At 39.8% G+C, this 20,698-nt stretch overlaps 1 protein-coding gene across 1 annotated transcript in view; it reads right to left on the bottom strand.

The window, feature by feature from the left end:
• Nucleotides 1-20,698, bottom strand: part of LOC122424623 (contactin-6-like) — a 314,935-nt gene that overhangs the window by 125,537 nt on the left and 168,700 nt on the right.

Genomic DNA, 20,698 nt, shown 5'->3' with positions numbered 1-20,698 from the left:
GAATCATAGACATTCAGTGTTGGAAGAGAGCTTACTAACTGTCTTGTTAAGCTATCCATCTGAGTTATAAATCATTCAACATTCCTAGAAAATGGTCACCCAGCCTCTAGAAAGGGCTAAACTGTATAACTTGTCTGAACCTTAGTTTCTTTGCCTGGAAAATCACTTGTTTTCATTCATTCATTCAGTCAGTCAGTGATTTAACGAATTTGTATTGAATACCCACTAAAAGATAGGAAGAGTATTAAGGGTAAAGGATGTATTAGTAAATAAAGCAGACATAGACTTTGCCCTTATTATATTCACTAATGGTAAAAGTAGAAGACCAATTACAAAACATATATATAGATATATATACACGTACATATAAATATGATTTACATGTTGTAATAATTGTTGTAGAGACTGCTAATTGTCTACCAAAATCTATTGCCATTTCTTTCACAGTAATAGGTTTATAGAATAAATACTACACTTTTCTAACCAAAGATACTTTTCCCAGACATCTTTTGCAGCTGAATAGAAAAAGTAGAAACTCACATTTTGTGAACTTTCACTTATTATGTTTGAGAGGAAATATCCAAAAAAACTTTCACCTATTATGTTTGAGAGGAAATATCCAAAAAATTTGTTATTCTCCATCTACACACCAAGTGTCAACACCATCTAGATGGCCAATGGCATGAGAAATATAATTGTATTTCTCACACTCTTTATCTCTCCAAGTATTATTTCCCAAATGAGTGTTCTTTTTGTACACTTAGCTTCCTGCTAATGAATGACAAGTTAAAAAAGTAAATCAGTAGGCCTGATAGGTAAATTTCATATATATATAGTGAAGGACATGTGTAAGATGGCAGAGTAGAAGGATGTGTACTCATCTGCTGTGAGAACTCCAAAACTACAACTCACTATTGAACAATCATCGACTGGAAAATGTTGGATCCCACCAAAAAAAGATAACCCATGTCCAAGGGCAAAGGAGAAGCCCCAGCAAGATGGTAGGAGAGATGAAATCACATTTAGAATCAAACCCCTTGCCCGCCAGAGATGCTCAGAGGGCTCAAACTAACCTTGTGGGCACCAGGACCCAGAGACCCCCATAGAGACTGAGCCAGAACTGTGGCAAAACAAGTGGAAGTGATGGAATTCCAGTTGAGCTATTTCAAATTCTAAAAGATGATGCTGTGAAAGTGCTGCACTCAATATGCCAGCAAATTTGAAAAACTCAGCAGTGGCCACAGGACTGGGAAAGGTCAGGTTTCATTCTAGTCCCGAAGAAAAGCAATGCTAAAGAATGTTCAGACTACCGCACAATTACAATCATCTCACATGCTAGTAAAGTAATGCTCAAAATTCTCCAAGCCAGGCTTCAACAGGATGTGAACTGTGAACTTCCAGATATTCAAGCTGGATTTAGAAAAAGCAGAGGAACCAGAGATAAAATTGCCAGTATCCATAGGATCATTGAAAAAGCAAGAGAGTTCCAGGAAAACATCTACTTCTGCTTTATTGACTATGCCAAAGCCTTTGACTGTGTGGATCACGACAAACTGTGGAAAATTCTTCAAGAGATGGGAATATCAGACCACCTGACCTGCCTCCTGAGAAATCTGTATGCATGTCAAGAAGCAACAGTTAGAACTGGACATGGAGCAACAGTCTGGTTCTGAATATGGAAAGGAGTACATCAAGGCTGCATATTGTCACCCTGCTTATTTAACTTATATGCAGAGTACCTCATGTGAAATGCTGGGCTGGATGAAACACAACCTGGAATCAAGATTGCTGGGAGAAATATCATTAACCTCAGATATGCAGATGACACCACCCTTATGGCAGAAGGTGAAAAAGAATTAAAGAACCTCTTGATGAAAGTGAAAGAGGAGAGTAAAAAAGTTGGCTTAAAACTCAACGTTCTGAAAACTAAGATCATGGCATCCGGTCCCATCACTTCATGGCAAATAGATGGGGAAACAGTGGGAACAGGGACAGATTTTATTTTGGGGGGCTTCAAAATCACTGCAGATGGTGATTGCAGTCACGAAATTAAAACATGCTTGCTCCTTGGAAGAAAAGCTATGACCAACCTGGACAACACATTAAAAAGCAGAGACATTACTTTGCCAACAAAGGTTCATCTAGTCAAAGCTGTGTTTTTTGCAGTAGTCATGTATAGACGTGAGAGCTGGACTGTAAAGAAAGCTGAGCACCAAAGGATTGATCCTTTTGAACTGTGGTGTTGGAGAAGACTCTTGAGAGTCCCTTAGACTGCAAGGGGATCACACCAGTCAATCCTAAAGGAAATCAGCCCTGAATATTCATTGGAAGGACTGATACTGAAGCTGAAACTCCAATACTTTGGCCACCTGATGGGAAGAACTGACTCCTTGGAAAAGACCCTGATGCTGGGAAGGATTGAAGGTGGGAGAAGTGGATGACAGAGGATGAGATGGTTGGATGGGGAGTTGGCAATGGACAGGGAAGTCTGGCATGCTGCAGTCAATGTGGTCGCAGAGAGTCAGACATGACTGAGCGACTGAACTGAACTGATGTATATATGTAAATTTCATATATATTTATATATACATATATGCTCTTCTTTTAATAAGGAAAATATTTGTCCAAGATAGAGTCTGCTTCTTCCCAACTAAATCCCTTTCTCTTCATCTTCAGCAGTCATTAGCCTTACACCTGTTTAGGATCTAGAAAGTGAAAGTTGCTCAGTCATGTCTGACTCTTGTGACCCCATGGACTATACAGTTCATGGAATTCTCTAGACCAGAATACTGGAGTGGGTAGCCTTTCCCTTTTCCAGGGGATCTTCCCAACCCAGGGATAAAACCCAGGTCTCCCACATTGCAGGCAGATTCTTTACCAGCTGAGCCACAAGGGAAGCCCAAGGATACTGAAGTGGGTAGCCCATCACTTCTCCAGTGGATCTTCCTGACCGAGGAATCGAACCAGGATCTCCTGCACTGCAGGTGGATTCTTTACCAACTGAGCTATCAGGGAACTAGAGTGCCTTGCATGTTTCTTCTAGAGGATTTTTAAACAAATATGCCCCCCTTTCTTCTTTGGCTGTAGAATAACTAAGTCAGCCTGTAACATGTTGGTATACTTAATGTGAATTACTGACTAGACATATTTGCATCATTTTACATATGACTCATTAAGAATCAGGCTAACTGTATTTAAACCCAAAAATTAATATATTGATTGTTTCTATTTCTAGCAGTAATAACAAGTGAGAATTTTAAGGTTTTTTTCTCATTACTATTATCATTGAAAGGTCTCATTAAATTGTCATGACTTTTTAATGGTCACAAAAATGAAAACTGTCACAAAGGAGTAGAGAGAAATTGAATGATTCTATGAAATTAACAAGCTTTCAATTACATTCTCTCAGTGTCCCATTGTCAGTGTTCCATGCTCACACTAACATCAATCATGTTTTCAGTGTTAATCAGAGCCATTATAACACGCTGTTGATAAGACCATGGTACTTTAATATATTCTGTGTTAACTTCCACTTAAATATCATCCACTTGTAACATAATTTCTTCATGCCTTTTTTGATTACAATGGGGTTTCTATTAGCTAACATAAAAGGAAATCAACTTCTTTTGAAAGTCACCCAAGTTCTGTTAGCAATCAAAACGCAGTCATTTTAAAATAGTAGTAGTTCACAGGTTTTAATTAATAATTCAGATTTTAAAACTGTTTAATAGCACAGAGATCATAGACAAGATCTAATTTTACTTTAAGTGCCATTTCATGTGAATATACTTTGAACAAAATCTGTTTTAAGTATCCAACCTGTATTTCAAGTACATTCCTGCCAGCCAGCAACATAATATAACTCACATTATTTTGAAGCAATGTACAGTGAAGGTAGCCATACAAACCCAGTGAAATTTTCTTTTCTCTGTAAGACCTTTATAAACTCCAGATTTATTCTTCTATAAGGAGAAGCCAGAGAGAACCACCCTTTTCTGTTTTTGTCCTATCCATTTTTTGCTTAAGAGAAAAATAGCTTAGTATGAGATTGTTCCCTGAGATGGTCTCAAATTTTATAATATTTGGAGAAATTCCCATAAACCACAAAGGTGACCTGCCCAGGCTGTCCTGGTACTCAAGGCACAAGTCCTGCCGTGCTGGTTGCTATTAAAGACCCCAATTGTCGAGGTTGCTCTCATTAAGCCATTCTGATGACCAGGGCTTATCGGATCCTGTGGTTTTATTGCTGGTTTTGGAGGAAGCATTTGGCAGGAGCATAAGCAAAAATGCAGTCACAAACAAGGCTGTGTTCCAAAGGCCAGCAGGAAGTGCCTGAGAATGGCCCATAAAATGAGCTTTAAAGAATTACTGGGCCATATGCTCTCTCCTGGAGCAACCAAGGTGCAGTGGAGGGAAAAGGGCCACCAAAATGTACTTAAAATTAAGTCCAAGCAATGCTAAGCGTTGCAATGCCTAATTGTAAGGAGAATACATCTTTGCAGCTGCCACATGTAGGAATGAATCTCAGCCCAATTAAAGTAAGAAAACTGTGTATTGGCTGCCAAGACCTGAGGATCACAGTCAGAGGATATGTTTGGCGGTGCCAGCCCCCATCACAGAAGGAGGCCAGTGGTTTGCCAACTCTCATAACTGAGAGGAAGTCTGTGGGTACCCAGGGTTTGTTGACCCTGACCAAGAGAACAGCACCTGAAAAGACAGAGATAGGAAAAATCTTCACCAGGAAAAGATTCATGCTTCAAGCAGGGCATAGAGTAGTTGAGTTACCCAAAGTAAAAATAATACTATTTATTGAATCCTTCTTGATTTGCAGTGCATGAATTACTTTGTTACAGTGTTTTAAATCTTTATTTTTCCTTTATTCTTTCATATATCAAGAATAACTACTATGTACCAAACACTCGGTGAAGCAGTTTCATTGACTCTTCATGATGACCCTGGAATATAGATACCAATTCACACTCATTTAACAAAGGAAGCTATTGAGGTTCATAGTGGATTAGCAACTGACTGAAGACCACACAGTTTCTACTTGTCAAGGCAGAACTGAAAAGGAGAAAGTGTGGTTCCAGGACTCAGTCTTGCAAGCATCATGTTATTCTGTTATTCTTTCCAGATGTTAACTGGGATGTCCCTACCACTTGCAACATATAAACTGGCATAAACTGCCACTCCAAGCTCAAACCAACCAACCCAAAAGCTCAGTGCCCTTCCAAAGAGTTCTGCAAATTCTTGGGTTGGTGTGGGGGAGTGCTGTGTTGTCAGGCGTTAGAAATAGCTCCCTGGTGGCTCAGATGGTAAAGAATCTGCCTGCCAATGCAGGAGACCTGGGTTCAATCCCTGAGTTCGGAAGATCCAAACCCTAACCCTAACCCTAACCCCAGGAGAAGGAAATGGCAACCCACTTCAGTATTCTTGCTTGGAGAATTTCATGGACAGAGAAGCCTGCTGGGCTGCAGTCCGTGGGGTTGCAAAGAGTTGAACATGTCTGAGTGACTAACACTTTCACTTTTTCACTTTCCCTTTCTGATATCCTTACTCCTATGCATCTTTTCTTTATTTTTCCCCTTTCCTCCTTCACATGTGTTCTTGATTTGTCTCCATTCACCTGTCCCTGCAAAGCAGGTTCTCAGCCCCTTATCTTGGCCTACATACACAGATACACACCTGCTAACACACACACACACACACACACAAATTTGAAGCACCACCATTATCAATACATTGTGCCTCTATTGTCAAGCTTATTGATTTAGTAATATGTGACCCAAACACCTTAAGATCCAACATAAGATATTTACTTCTTAAAAGTCCTTTAGTTCCTTCCTTCTGTTACTTATGTCTATTCTTTTTCTCTCTTCTATAATGTTCCCACTATAGTCCTCTCTTTGAAGAGCAAGGGAAATCTAAATCTTCCCATTTTCCTCTGCAAAGAAGTCCACCTCCCTCCAGCTCCCCCTACGAAACTCAGAAATTGATGGATCTATCCTACTTCACAGTGCTTGTAAGTAAAGGAAATAAAATTTAATTCCAAATATTGTTGCTCTAGAGGACATTTGCTTAACCGCTTAACTGCCTCTCTAACTAACATCTAATCCAAGACACAGACCATATGATCTGCCCCCAGACCAGTGCTCATTTTCTCTCTTTCGACACCTCAAAAGCAATTTTGATTACTTTGAGGACGTAAAATCTGATTTTCAGCTCTAAGATTTCCTTTACTCTGCTCCTGGGTTTCCACCAATCAAATATTGTTTTGCCTGTTTGCAAATCCTCTAAAGAAGTCTCAACATTAAGAGCTGGTGCTGAAGTAAACAGGACCAAGGAGCACATGTTCACCTTCATGATACAGCTCCCACATTGGAGGTACATGTTCTTGTTTTTGCCCATCGAAAAACATCTTCCTATGCCAGAAGCTGGTACTTTGCCCAGTGAAAGGGAACTGGTGAAAATTACCAAGAATAATTCTCCAGTTCTGCATTAGTCCTGCTGAATTCCCAGATATAACATGTGTAGCTTTTGTAATAAAAAAACTCTATGAATCTCAAGACATTGCAGTAAGGTGATTCTGAATTCATATCTCTATTAACTTGCCCCTTGGAAGAGGGCTGCTCATGGAGAACACCAAAATTGTTACTATTTCCTATTTCTTGGGTGGTTTTGAATAAGCTGAAATTCTTGGTACTGTAATTAATTTTCCCAGGTCTTTATTAAGTGGCATACAAAAATATGTCTGCTTAGACCAGTTTCTTTTTCCACCATCATTTTCAAGATGATTTCCACCACATTTTCAGTTACAGAGTTTGCAATATTACTGTGTTTCCTAGTACAACTCAGTAACATGACATAACCTAATAAAGCACAATACTACTGTCAAATTCTGTAAAAGGGGCAATAGCTAAGTCTTGATATTGGGCATAAATTTGGAATGGTTATATGCAAGCAGGAAGTAAAGAGATACTTTAAGAGATTCTGGTGTCAAATCCATTTACAACCCATGTTAAAATTTCTCTTTTTTGGTGTAAAGGCATTTTTATAAAAATTCAGAAATAAGTGGAGAGCAAGTGAGCTGTTATTTGGTTTTCTGAGAATAATGAATCTACTGAGAACCATTTCCTTATGATTTTTTAAGAAAAATATATAGAATAATAGTGAGGAGGGGGTTGATAGAGTTTTTCCTATTGGCTTTGCATTAAGATTTTCAGAGAGAAAAAAATGTTTAATAAACAGAACAAGGAAAAAATATGAAATAATTGATCTGTTATAATATACATGCAAGACTGGATTTGAATTTCTATAAATGGACTCATTTTTTGTGACTAATGGTGGCAAAAGCAGTGTAAGCTATGACTGAAAAAAAAAAACTTCTAAACATGACCTGTCCATCTTGCTTTCTAAATTTGCACACTCCCTATAGTGAAAACTAGGTGAATGAAAGAGAAGCAGAACTGAAGGATGGACCAATATAAGTTTGATAGCATAGGATAGACTGAGATGTCAGGTTACTGAAGAGTGCAGATCTTCAGTGTTTCTGAAAAGAAGAAGTTTAAGTAGGCATGCAAAGATTAAACATCCCACTAAGGAATTCTGCACCAGGTGATTGGTGATGGGACAAAATGATCAAGAACACAGGTTGAGGATCAGACAGTACAGGTTCAAGTGAATAATGGTATCCACTATGTGTTAGCTGTTAACACAGGCCGGATTCTATAGTTTATTTCTATCTCAGTTCTCGCTGCTTTAAATAGAGCTGCTGGTAATTCACTGGAGGTTCGGTGGTTAGGAGATGGCACTTTCATTACTATGGTTCAGGTTCAGTCCTTGGTAAGGGAATTAAGATCCCACAAGCTGCAAGGCCAAAAATAAATAAATGAATGAATGAAATGGAGCTCCCAGGAGCACCTGTGTCAAAGAAATAGAGATGTGATACCTCTAAAACTTTTAGAAGATGCTAGGAATCCCAGGGATGGGGGAGCCTAGTGGGCTGCCATCTATGGGGTCGCACAGAGTTGGACACGACTGAAGTGACTTAGCAGCAGCAGCAGGTACTAAATAAATGTTATTGGGAACTGTGTATTGTTAACAATCAACAAAAGAAGGATTGTTTAGAAATTTTAAATGGGTTTCATTTTCTGTTCTCATTTCAGTGTCTGATGATGTAACAAAATGTATTTTCTTAAAGACTGAGTATGGAATTCCCTTTTCTGCTCAGCCAGTGGGCAGCTCAAATGCTCAGTGAATCAGTGAAAGAAAAAACGGCTGAAAGTCAAAGCACATGCATTTTATTCTGAGCACCGCCACATCACGTTGTGTTTTACTGTAGAGACTGTTTCGCCAACTTGACAGGAGCGTTAGACGGAGGGTCATCGCACCTCTCTGCTCAGAAAGCTACGCAGCCCAGCTGGAGGCGGAAGGAAACCTCTCGGGCTGGTGAGTGGGTACCCAGAAAAATCCTAGGCTGTTCTGCTTTTTCTTGGTCTTGAATTGTGCCTTTTGGCAAATGCTCACTTTCCTGCCTTTTATTGCACAAGAAGGACAATGCCGGTACATTTTTACTCAGTAATCTCTAAAGAGATTTACTAAGGCTATTTGTATTCCTTGATTAATAAGTGATACAAGTACTGCTCAAGTGAAAAAAAAGGAGTATCTGGAAGAGGTCAATCCTCAGGTGAATAAAGGATGCACTATGTGGTGTTGGAGAAGACTCTTGAGAGTCCCTTGGACTGCAAAGAGATCAAACCAGTGCATCCTAAAGGAAATCGGTCCTGAGTATTCATTGGAAGGACTGATGCTGAAGCTGAAACTCCAATACTTTGGCGACCTGATGTGAAGAACTGACTCATTGGAAAAGACCCTGATGCTGGGAAAGATTGAAGGTGGGAGGAGAAGGGGACAACAGAGGATGAGATAGTTGGATGGCATCACTGACTCAATGGACATGAGTTTGAGTAGGCTGCAGGAGTTGGTGATGGACAGGGAAGCCTGGTGTGCTGTGGTTCCTTGTGGTCGCAAAGAGGTGGACATGATTGAGCAACTGAACTGAACTGACAGCATGTGGGAAGAAATGGACTCAGGGGTGTGTGTGTGTGTGTGTGTGTGTGTCTGTGTGTGTGTCTGTGTGTGTGTGTGTGTCTGTGTGTGTGTGTCAGAGAAAGAGAGAGAGAGAGAGATCAAGGTTATCTTTTTTCCAGAATGAACATTTGAAGATTTTGCTAAGGAGCCATGAATGGCAGCGAGAAAGTATTCCATTTTGACCATCAAAGTAGCTAATCCGAAGAATGCTGGGGGTTAATTGGATTTCAGTTAAAAATTTGAATGCATCCACTAAACTTGGAGGGGCACAGTGAAAGGGGCTTTCCAGCACAATGGAAGGAAATTCTTATTTATTGACATAGTTCACAGTTTCTGGAACTTTATAAACACCATAACATTTAATCTTCACAGTGTCCTTGAGATATAGCTACTATGACACTATTTTATAAATGAACATACCAACGTTCAGAAAGGTTAAGTAACTTACCCAAGGCTGAACAGCTAGAAGAGGTCCAGAAAGGGACTCCTACCTAATTCTGACTCCAGAAGCATTTTCAGCTCTTCAGGATGCCACTCTGGTCATACCACGGAGGGAGAGGGGGAAATCAGAGGAAGGGGAGAAGGGGCAAAGAGGAAGGCGAAGCAGAATTTATTTTTATCCAAAAGTCCTCCTGCCTTTTTGGGAAGAAAGTTGCAGCCTGGTACAAAAGTCTTCACACATGGTGGCAAAAATGCCAAACTGATCACTGGCCTCCCAGAGGTCGGAGGGAGTTCAGGCAGAGCTTCCGTTCTAATTAGCTCCTGTACTGTGTCATCAGAAAGGGGGCTGGAGGTATTAATTTTGGTGGAAAATATGGTGAACCTATGTCCTTTCAGGGGCAATCTCACTCTGCTCTCCCCTTTGATCCATTTTTGTGATGCTCGTTACAGTAAAAGGGAGTGATTTCCTTGAAGTATGGCTCCAGGCTCCTTGGTAAGAGGAGTAAATATGAACAGCTACATCAACCAGAGTCCTCTCCTACAAAGTACATAATATGCCCTTTTATTCATCATGATGGTTTAATCAGAAAGTTCGATTTCAAAATTTGCAACCTATGTAGAATATGAAAGGTAGAGTTTTCAAGGAAATGGAGCAGAACTCCTGGCAAAAATGTGTTACTACTCCTGCTTATACAGAGTATGAAATGAAATCTTTTCAAAGACCTCCCACACACTTAAGCTGTGAGTTTACCAGAGTTTTTATTCTGCGGATTTCAATTTGCAAGAACTTCCACAACTAAAATTAGGGAGATTGACTTTATGGTTGTTGCTAAACACTTTTTTTTTTTTTTCCCTATTAAATTGTTTTACTCTGAGCAAGGTCTTTGGAGTCACAGATGCAATCTGCATTTTCTTTGCAGCTTTCACCAGCTCAGCCCTCAGGGGAATTGAGGTTCACTGATAAGGACTTTTGCATGCATTGTCATTTAGAGACAGAAAAAGAGAGACCAGAGAGAGAGCAGAAGCCAGAGCCAGAGTGTGCACCTAATTTAAATAAACTACCATTGTTTTCCCAAGCACTTCTTTCATCTTTGTAACTATTTATAGTAACCTTGACAGGGGAACAGGGACGATATTAGTAATATATGGGATAGAAATACTTGGTTGTATGGGTGATGCACGTAAGTGTTATACAAACAAATATATATATTTTTTAATTTTAAAAGCTGCGCATTACTTTTTAAAAATTTTCTTCTTATCATAAATGACACTAATTTTCTGCATACAGTGGTCATAAATATGTACTTTTAAATACATATATTTACTAAAAATATAAAATCAATTTGGGAAAAATAAATAATAGTATATATGGTGCCTGAATATTTTTCAAACCCCACAGTTAATGTATAGATGCCTGAAGTTTCAGCTCAGTTCAATGGCTCAGTCATGTCCAACTCTTTGCGACTGCATGGACTGCAGCATGCCAGGCCTTCCTGTCCATCACCAACTCTCAGAGTTTACTCAAACTCCTGTCCTGAAGTTTGGGGATGATTTAAGAAAATGGGCCATTTGAGCTCCAGAGAATATGGTGGATCAGGACAGAGGACACTTTTGAGAGAACCAGAGGTGGTTTGTATTAGGAGTGAACAGGGATGGAATTGACAGGTAGAGGGGAGAAAGAAACAGAAGCAAAATGGAAGTCAACTTACAGAATTCTAAAGGTCTTTCAGAAAACGTCTACTCAACCTAAAGTAGTTTGTGTTCTTGTGTCAATACATCTTTCCTTCCCCAGACTTTTATAAGTGTTTTGTTACAAACCAAAGACAATGTTAGTATGTTTAGCAAGTGCATTATGTGGCAGATAGAACTAAAAGCTCTGTCCACTCTTGGATCAAAACCAGGGTGAAGAAAAGAAGGAAAACTATATGAGGCTGTGCAGAGATAGAGGTGGAGCTGGAAGTGATGGTTGGAATGAATGACTGTCTACTGGGATACACATGAATCTGAACACTGATACTCCTGTAGAACAGTGAGTAGATTTTATCCAGATTTTAAGAGTCACAAAGCACCTACTGGTAGTAGTTTCATATAAATGAAATTGGTCTGGGTTATAGTACTTCTTTCTGACAAAGTTGAAGTTGTTACTTTCAGTCTCAGACTGATTCTGCTGAATGTCTTAGGTTCCCTTTAAGTATGCATCTCATAGACGAGTACTCAAGAAGTAATGGTTGATTTAATACATAAAAAATAAGTGAATTGCTTGCATTTCTTTATAACTTATCATAAGAATCTCTTAAATGTAGAGTTTACTCATTAGTTCGTGTGTCATGAAAATACTTATAAACCCTACCCAACTGCAATTGTGTGTATGACTTCCTTGTGAAAAATGAGTAAATGGGCTTGTGTTTGGGTTCCCAGTACATAGTACAGTGCTGGCACACAGAATGAACTTAGAGAAATAAAAGTGACTTTAAATCACTTACTAAATTATTTAAGCCTCCTGAGGATTAAAGTTGGAGTTAGGGTTATATTTTCCCTGATGGCTCAGACGGTTAAAGAATCTGCCTGCAATGCAGGAGACCAGAATTCGATCCCCGGGTTGGGACATCCCCTAGAGAAGGGAATGGCCACCCACTCGAGTATTCTTGCCTGGAGAGTTCCATGGACATAGGAGCCTGGCGGGCTGTAGTCCATGGGGTCCCAAAGAGTCAGACATAACTGAGCTACTAACAAACATACCAGGGTTAGGTTATGTTATGCTCCTTCTCTCGACTTCATCTGTTGTTCAGGAAAACTCAGTGAATACTTTTCTTTCATGTTTCTCAGAACACAAGCTTTCTCCCCTTTAGAGTCCTTTGCCCTTTTGTTTCCTCTGCTTGAAAAATTCCTCCAGATCCCCACATTGCTGGATTCTTTCTGACATTCAAATTTCTGTCTACGTGCTTCATTCTTAGGGAAACCTCTCTTGGACAAACAATCTAAAATAGCAGCTCCCTGTCACTCTCTACTTTTCTCCCTGAAGGTCTGATCACTGTCAGAAATGGTGATTGGTTTAATTTATTTCAATTTTTCCAAATTAGACTATAAGGAGAATAGGGATCTTGTCTTCCTGCAGTAACTAGGTCAGTACTTACAAAAAGCAGGTATTAAACAAGTACATGTTTAATGCATTAATAAAGAATTATAACTCTAAAGTGAATTGTGAATGCAAGATAGCTACCTGTAGAGCCAACCATATTTTCTTCCAGAATTGAAGAAAGGATAAGACCAGTTTTTGTTGGACCATGGAAGATTTCAGAGAGAAAAGGCTAGGATTTATTCTGAAAAATGACATGGTAGCCAGATTCTAAAGCAGCCCCCAGTGAACTTGTTCATGGTATCCGCTGCTTCCTCTGGTACCTTCCCGCCACATTATACTAGGATTGGTCTATGTGCCCAGTGTTATGGCAGAAATGATGGCTCATTGCCTCTGAAGTTTGCTTATAAAAGATCATGGCCCAGGAGAGAGAAAGTCAAACCTGTGAGCAGAGGGGAAGTTTATTTGTTTTATATAAAAGGAAAGAGTGGTCACATAGTTGAAAAATAGTGTTTGGGCTTTGAATCTAGATAAGACTGTGTTTTAATTTAGTTCTTAGATTTATAAAGTGTGAGACACTAAAAAGTTTACTTTTCAGCTATTTTTATGCTTAGTATCTTGTACCTAAAGGATATGCAGCAATCATTTGTTGGAAAGAATGGATAGGTAAATCAAATCTGTAAAATGGTTTTTAAAATAATTATGGGGGGAGGAGCCAAGATGGCAGAGGAGTAGGACGGGGAGACCACTTTCTCTCCTACAAATTCATCAAAAGAATAACTGAACGCAGAGCAAACTGTGCAAAACAACTTCTGATCGCTAGCTGAGGTCATCAGGCGCCCAGAAAAGCAGCCCATTGTCTTCAAAAGGAGGTAGGACAAAATATAAAAGATTAAAAGTGAGACAAAAGAGCTAAGGACGGAGATCCGTCCCGGGAAGGGAGTCTTAGGCGGCCTTGCTTGGGCTAGGGTCCGGGCCTGAGTGCCCTGAGGACAATCGGAGGGAGCTTCTGTGAGATGCCAACTTGAACTGTGGGCGACCAAAAGAGAGAGAGTAAATTAACCGGCCCGAACACACTGCCGGCCGTTCGCAGAACAAAGAGACCGAGAAAGTCCAGAGAGGAGCTCGCAGGCTGCGGACCGGCCCAGCCCAGCCGGAGGCAGGAGGCGGGGGGAGGGGAAGGTCGCGGCGAGACACAGGGCGCAGGCACCCGACCGGCGCGGGCGGGGACTGGGGCTGGGGACGCGGAGGGCGGAAGGCGCGCGCACCCAACTGGCGCCAGAGGAAACTGAGACTGGGTCCGTGGAGGGGAGTGGGCGCGCCACACCTGGGGAGAGTGCGCCCACCAAGCCCCTGGCTGCCTTGACCGCCCTGACGGGGAAGGCACAGAGAGCGGGCGCAGCTTTTCCTTCCGCGCTTTTGTGTAACACCCGAGGGCTGGAACCTCGAGCAGCGCGGGCCGCGCTCCATATAGAGCAGCCGGGGGCCTGAGCAGCGCAGACGGAGAAAGCAGCATCAGCCCCTCCTGGCAGCGCCAGCCCGTCCCCGCGGCGCAAGCCCCTCCCTGCAGCGCCAGCCCCTCCCTGCCCAGCAGAGCAACGGAACTAGCTACCTGAATAAGAGTCCACCTCCGCCCGCCTGTGTCAGGGCGGAAATGAGGCTCTGAAGAGACCGGCAAACAGAAGCCAAATAAACAAAGGGAACAGCCTCAGAAGGGACTAATGCAACAGATTAAAATCCCTCTAGAAAACACCGACTACACCGGAAGGGGCCTGTAGATATCGAGAAGTGTAAGCTGGAACAAGGAGCTATCTGAAACTGAGCCGAACCCACACTGACTGCAACAGCTCCAGAGAAACTCCTAGATATAATTTTACTTTTTTCTCTTTTTTTTTTTTCTTTTTATTATTTTTTCTTTTTTTATTTTTTATTTTTTCTCTTTTATTTTCCTTTAAAATCCCCTATTACTCCCCCATTACTCCTTAACTTTCATTTCCATAGATTTTTATGATTTTTCTAATTAGGGGGAAAAAAAATTTTTTTTTTTCTTTCTTTTTTTCTTTCTTTTTTTTTTTTCTTTTTTTTATTCTTTTTTTTTCTTCTTTCCTTTTTCTCTTCTATTTTCTATTTTTCTTTTTCTCTTATTTCTTTTAAAGTCCTCTAGTACTCCTCTACTACTCCTTAATTTTCATTTTCAATACACTATAACCTTACAAAAAAAAAAAAGAAGAGAAGCCCTATTTTTAAACCGAAGATTATTCTCTCCCAATGTTGACTCTCTGTTTTCTACCTCAGAACACCTCTATTTCCTCCTTTCCCCTTCTCTTCCCAATCCAATTCTGTTAATCTTTGTAGGTGACTGGGCTACGGAGAACACTCTGGGAACAGACAGCTGCGTAGATCTGTCTCTCTCCTCTTGAGTCCCCCTTTTTCTCCTCCTGCTCATCTCTATCTCCCTCCTCCCTCTCCTCTTCTTCATGTAACTCTGTGAACCTCTCTGGGTGTCACTAACGGGGGAGAATCTTTTCGCCATTAACCTAGAAGTTTTCTTATCAGTGCTGTATAGTTGGAGAAGTTCTGAGACTACAGGAAGAATAAAACTGAAATCCAGAGGCAGGAGACTTAAGCCCAAAACCTGAGAACACCAGAAAACTCCTGACTACATGGAACTTTAAGTAATAAGTGACTGTCCAAAAGCCTCCATACCTACACTGAAACCAACCACCACCCAAGAGCCAATAAGTTTTAGAGCAAGACATACCACGCAAATTCTCCAGCAACGCAGGAACATAGCCATGAACATCAACATACAGGCTGCCCAAGGACACACCTAACACATAGACCCATCTCAAAACTCATTACTGGACACTCCATTGCTCTCCAAAGAGAAGAAATCAAATTGCACACACCAGTACACTGACGCAAGCTTCCCTAACCAGGAAACCTTGACAAGCCAATCGTCTAACCCCACCCACTGGGTAAATCCTCCACAATAAAAAGGAACCACAGACCTCCAGAATACAGAAAGCCCACTCCAGACACAGCAATCTAAACAAGATGAAAAGGCAGAGAAATACCCAACAGGTAAAGGAACATGAAAAATGCCCACCAAGTCAAACAAAAGAGGAGGAGATAGGGAATCTACCTGAAAAAGAATTTAGAATAATGATAATAAAAATGATCCAAAATCTTGAAAACAAAATGGAGTTACAGATAAATAGCCTGGAGACAAAGATTGAAAAGATTCAAGAACTGTTTAATAAAGACCTAGAAGAAATAAAAAAGAGTCAATTAAAAATGAATAATGCAATGAATGAGATCAAAAACACTTTGGAGGGAACCAAGAGTAGAATAACGGAGGCAGAAGATAGGATAAGTGAGATAGAAGATAAAATGGTGGAAATAAATGAAGCAGAGAGGAAAAAAGAAAAAAGGATCAAAAGAAATGAGGACAACCTCAGGGACCTCTGGGACAATGTGAAACGCCCCAACATTCAAATCATAGGAGTTCCAGAAGAAGAAGACAAAAAGAAAGGCCATGAGAAAATACTCGAGGAGATAATAGCTGAAAACTTCCCTAAAATGGGGAAGGAAATAGCCACCCAAGTCCAAGAAGCCCAGAGAGTCCAAACAGGATAAACCCAAGGCGAAACACCCCAAGACACATATTAATCAAATTAACAAAGATCAAACACAAAGAACAAATATTAAAAGCAGCAAGGGAGAAACAACAAATAACACACAAAGGGATCCCATAAGGATAACAGCTGATCTATCAATAGAAACCCTCCAGGCCAGAAGGGAATGGCAGAGGACGTACTGAAAGTAATGAAAGAGAATAACCTACAACCTAGATTACTGTATCCAAGCAAAGGATCTATTCAGATATGAAGGAGATTCAAAGCTTTAACAGATAAGCAAAAGCTGGAGAGAATTCAGCACCACTCAAACCAGCTCTTCCAAACAATGCTAAAGGATCTTCTCTAGACAGGAATGCAGAAAGGTTGTATAAACGTGAACCCAAAACAACAAAGTAAATGGCAACGGGACCACACCTATCAATAATTACCCTAAATGTAAATGGGCTGAATGCCCCAACCAAAAGACAAAGATTGGCTGAATGGATACAAAAACAAGACGCCTATATATGCTGTCTACAAGAGACCCACCTCAAAACAAGAGACACATACAGACTAAAAGTGAAGGGCTGGAAAAAAATATTTCATGCAAACGGAGACCAAAAGAAAGCAGGAGTTGCAATACTCATATCAGATAAAATAGACTTTCAAATAAAGGATGTGAAAAGAGACAAAGAAGGATACTATATAATGATCAAAGAGGATCAATCCAAGAAGAAGATATAACAATTATAAATATATATGCACCCAACATAGGAGCACCGCAATATGTACGGCAAACACTAACGAGTATGAAAGAGGAAATTAATAGTAACACAATAATAGTGGGAGACTTTAATACCCCACTCACAACTATGGATAGATCAACTAAACAGAAAATTAACAAGGAAACACAAACTTTAAATGACACAATGGACCAGCTAGACCTAATTGATATCTATAGGACATTTCACCCCAAAACAAGCAACTTCACCTTTTTCTCAAGTGCACACGGAACCTTCTCCAGAATAGATCACATCCTGGGCCATAAATCTAGTCTTAGAAAATTCAAAAAAATTGAAATCATTCCAGTCATCTTTTCTGACCACAGTGCAGTAAGATTAGATCTCAATTACAGGAAAAAAAATGTTAAAAATTCAAACATATGGAGGCTAAATAACACGCTTCTGAATAACCAACAAATCATAGAAGAAATCAAAAAAGAAATCAAAATATGCATAGAAATGAATGAAAATGAAAACACAACAACCCAAAACCTATGGGATACTGTAAAAGCAGTGCTAAGGGGAAGGTTCATAGCATTACAGGCTTACATCAAGAAACAAGAAAAAAGCCAAATAAATAACCTAACTCTACACCTAAAGCAATTAGAGAAGGAAGAAATGAAGAACCCCAGGGTTAGCAGAAGGAAAGAAATCTTAAAAATTAGGGCAGAAATAAATGCAAAAGAAACTAAAGAGACCATAGCAAAAATCAACAAAGCTAAAAGCTGGTTTTTTGAAAAAAAAAACAAAATTGACAAACCATTAGCAAGACTCATTAAGAAACAAAGAGAGAAGAACCAAATTAACAAAATTAGAAATGAAAATGGAGAGATCACAACAGACAACACTGAAATACAAAGGATCATAAGAGACTACTACCAGCAGCTCTATGCCAATAAAATGGACAACTTGGATGAAATGGACAAATTCTTAGAAAAGTATAACTTTCCAAAACTGAACCAGGAAGAAATAGAAGATCTTAACAGACCCATCACAAGCAAGGAAATCGAAACTGTAATCAAAAATCTCCAGCAAACAAAAGCCCAGGACCAGATGGCTTCACAGCTGAATTCTACCAAAAATTTAGAGAAGAGCTAACACCTATCTTACTCAAACTCTTCCAGAAAATTGCAGATGAAGGTAAGCTTCCAAACTCATTCTATGAGGCCACCATCACCCTAATTCCAAAACCAGACAAAGATGCCACAAAAAAAGGAAACTACAGGCCAATATCACTGATGAACATAGATGCAAAAATCCTTAACAAAATTCTAGCAAACAGAATCCAACAACATATTAAAAAAATCATCCACCATGACCAAGTGGGCTTTATTCCAGGAATGCAAGGATTTTTTAATATCCGCAAATCAATCAATGTAATACACCACATTAACAAATTGAAAGATAAAAACATATGATTATCTCAATAGATGCAGAGAAAGCCTTTGACAAAATTCAACACTCATTTATGATTAAAACTCTCCAAAAAGCAGGAATAGAAGGAACATACCTCAACATAATAAAAGCTATATATGACAAACCCACAGCAAGCATCACCCTCAATGGTGAAAAATTGAAAGCATTTCCCCTGAAATCAGGAACAAGACAAGGGTGCCCACTCTCACCACTACTATTCAACATAGTGTTGGAAGTTTTGGCCACAGCAATCAGAGCAGAAAAAGAAGTAAAAGGAATCCAGATAGGAAAAGAAGAAGTGAAACTCTTGCTGTTTGCAGATGACATGATCCTCTACATAGAAAACCCTAAGACTCTACCAGAAAATTACTAGAGTTAATCAATGAATATAGTTAAGTTGCAGGTATAAAATTAACACACAGCAATCCTTGCATTCCTATATACTAACAATGAAAAAACAGAAAGAGAAATTAAGATACAATACATTTCAACACATTGCACAAAAAGAATAAAATACTTAGGAGTAATTACCTTAAAGAAACAAAAGACTATACATAGAAAACTATAAAACACCGATGAAAGAAATCAAAGAGGACACAAACAGTTGGAGAAACATACCGTGTTCATGGATTGGAAGAATCAATATTGTCAAAATGGCTATTCTACCCAAAGCAATCTATAGATTCAATGCAATCCCTATCAAGCTACCAACGGTATTTTTCACAGAACTAGAACAAATAATTTCTCAATTTGTATGGAAATACAAAAAACTCGAATAGCCAAAAGCAATCTTGAGAAAGAGAATGGAACTGGAGGAATCAACCTGCCTGACTTCAGACTCTACTACAAAGCCACAGTCATCAAGACAGTATGGTACTGGCACAAAGACAGAAATATAGATCAATGGAACAGAATAGAAAGCCCAGAGATAAATCCACGAACCTATGGACACCTTATCTTTGACAAAGGAGGCAAGGATATACAATGGAAAAAGACAACCTCTTTAACAAGTGGTGCTGGGAAAACTGGTCAACCACTTGTAAAAGAATGAAACTAGAACACTTTCTAACACCATACACAAAAATAAGCTCAAAATGGATTAAAGATCTAAATGTAAGACCAGAAACTATAAAACTCCTAGAGGAGAACATGGCAAAACACTCTCCGACATAAATCACAGCAGGATCCTCTATGACCCACCTCCCAGAATATTGGAAATAAAAGCAAAAATAAACAAATGGGACCTAATGAAACTTAAAGCTTTTGCACAACATAGGAAACTATAAGCAAGGTGAAAAGACAGCCCTCAGAATGGGAGAAAATAATAGCAAACGAAGAACAGACAAAGCGATTAATCTCAAAATATACAAGCACTCCTGAAGCTCAATCTCAGAAAAATAAATGACCCAATAATAAAATGGGCCCAGAGATACTAAACAGACAATTTCTCCAAAGAAGACATACAGATGGCTAACAAACACAATGAAAGATGCTCAACATCACTCATTATTAGAGAAATGCAAATCAAAACCACAATGAGGTACCATTACACGCCAAGTCGGATGGCTGCTATCCAAAAGTCTACAAGCAATAAATGCTTGGGGAGGGTGTGGAGAAAAGGGAACCCTCTTACACTGTTGGTTGGGAATGCAAAACTAGTGCAGCCGCTATGGAAAACAGTGTGAGATTTCTTAAAAAACTGGAAATAGAACTGCCATATGACCCAGCAATCCACTTCTGGGCATACACACTGAGGAAACCAGATCTGAAAGAGACACGTGCACCCCAATGTTCATCGCAGCACTGTTTATAATAGCCAGGACATGGAAGCAACCTAGATGCCCATCAGCAGACAAATGGATGAGGAAGCTGTGGTACATGTACACCGTGGAATATTACTCAGCCATTAAAAAGAATTCATTTGAATCAGTTCTAATGAGATGGATGAAACTGGAGCCCATTATACAGAGTGAAGTAAGCCAGAAAGATAAGAACATTACAGCATACTAACACATATATATGGAATTTAGAAAGATGGTAACGATAACCCTATATGCAAACCAGAAAAAGAGACACAGAAATACAGAACAGACTTTTGAACTCTGTGGGAGAAGGTGAGGGTGGGATGTTTCAAAAGAACAGCATGTATACTATCTATGGTGAAACAGATCACCAGCCCAGGTGGGATGCATGAGACAAGTGCTAGGGCCTGGTGCACTGGGAAGACCCAGGGGAATCGGGTGGAGAGGGAGGTGGGAGGGGGGATCGGGATG

The sequence above is a fragment of the Cervus canadensis genome, chromosome 22, assembly GCF_019320065.1.
Source record: "Cervus canadensis isolate Bull #8, Minnesota chromosome 22, ASM1932006v1, whole genome shotgun sequence".
Lineage (NCBI taxonomy): Eukaryota > Metazoa > Chordata > Mammalia > Artiodactyla > Cervidae > Cervus > Cervus canadensis.
The sequence above is the reverse complement of the archived record's forward strand: the minus strand, read 5'-3'. Positions and strand labels throughout refer to the sequence as shown.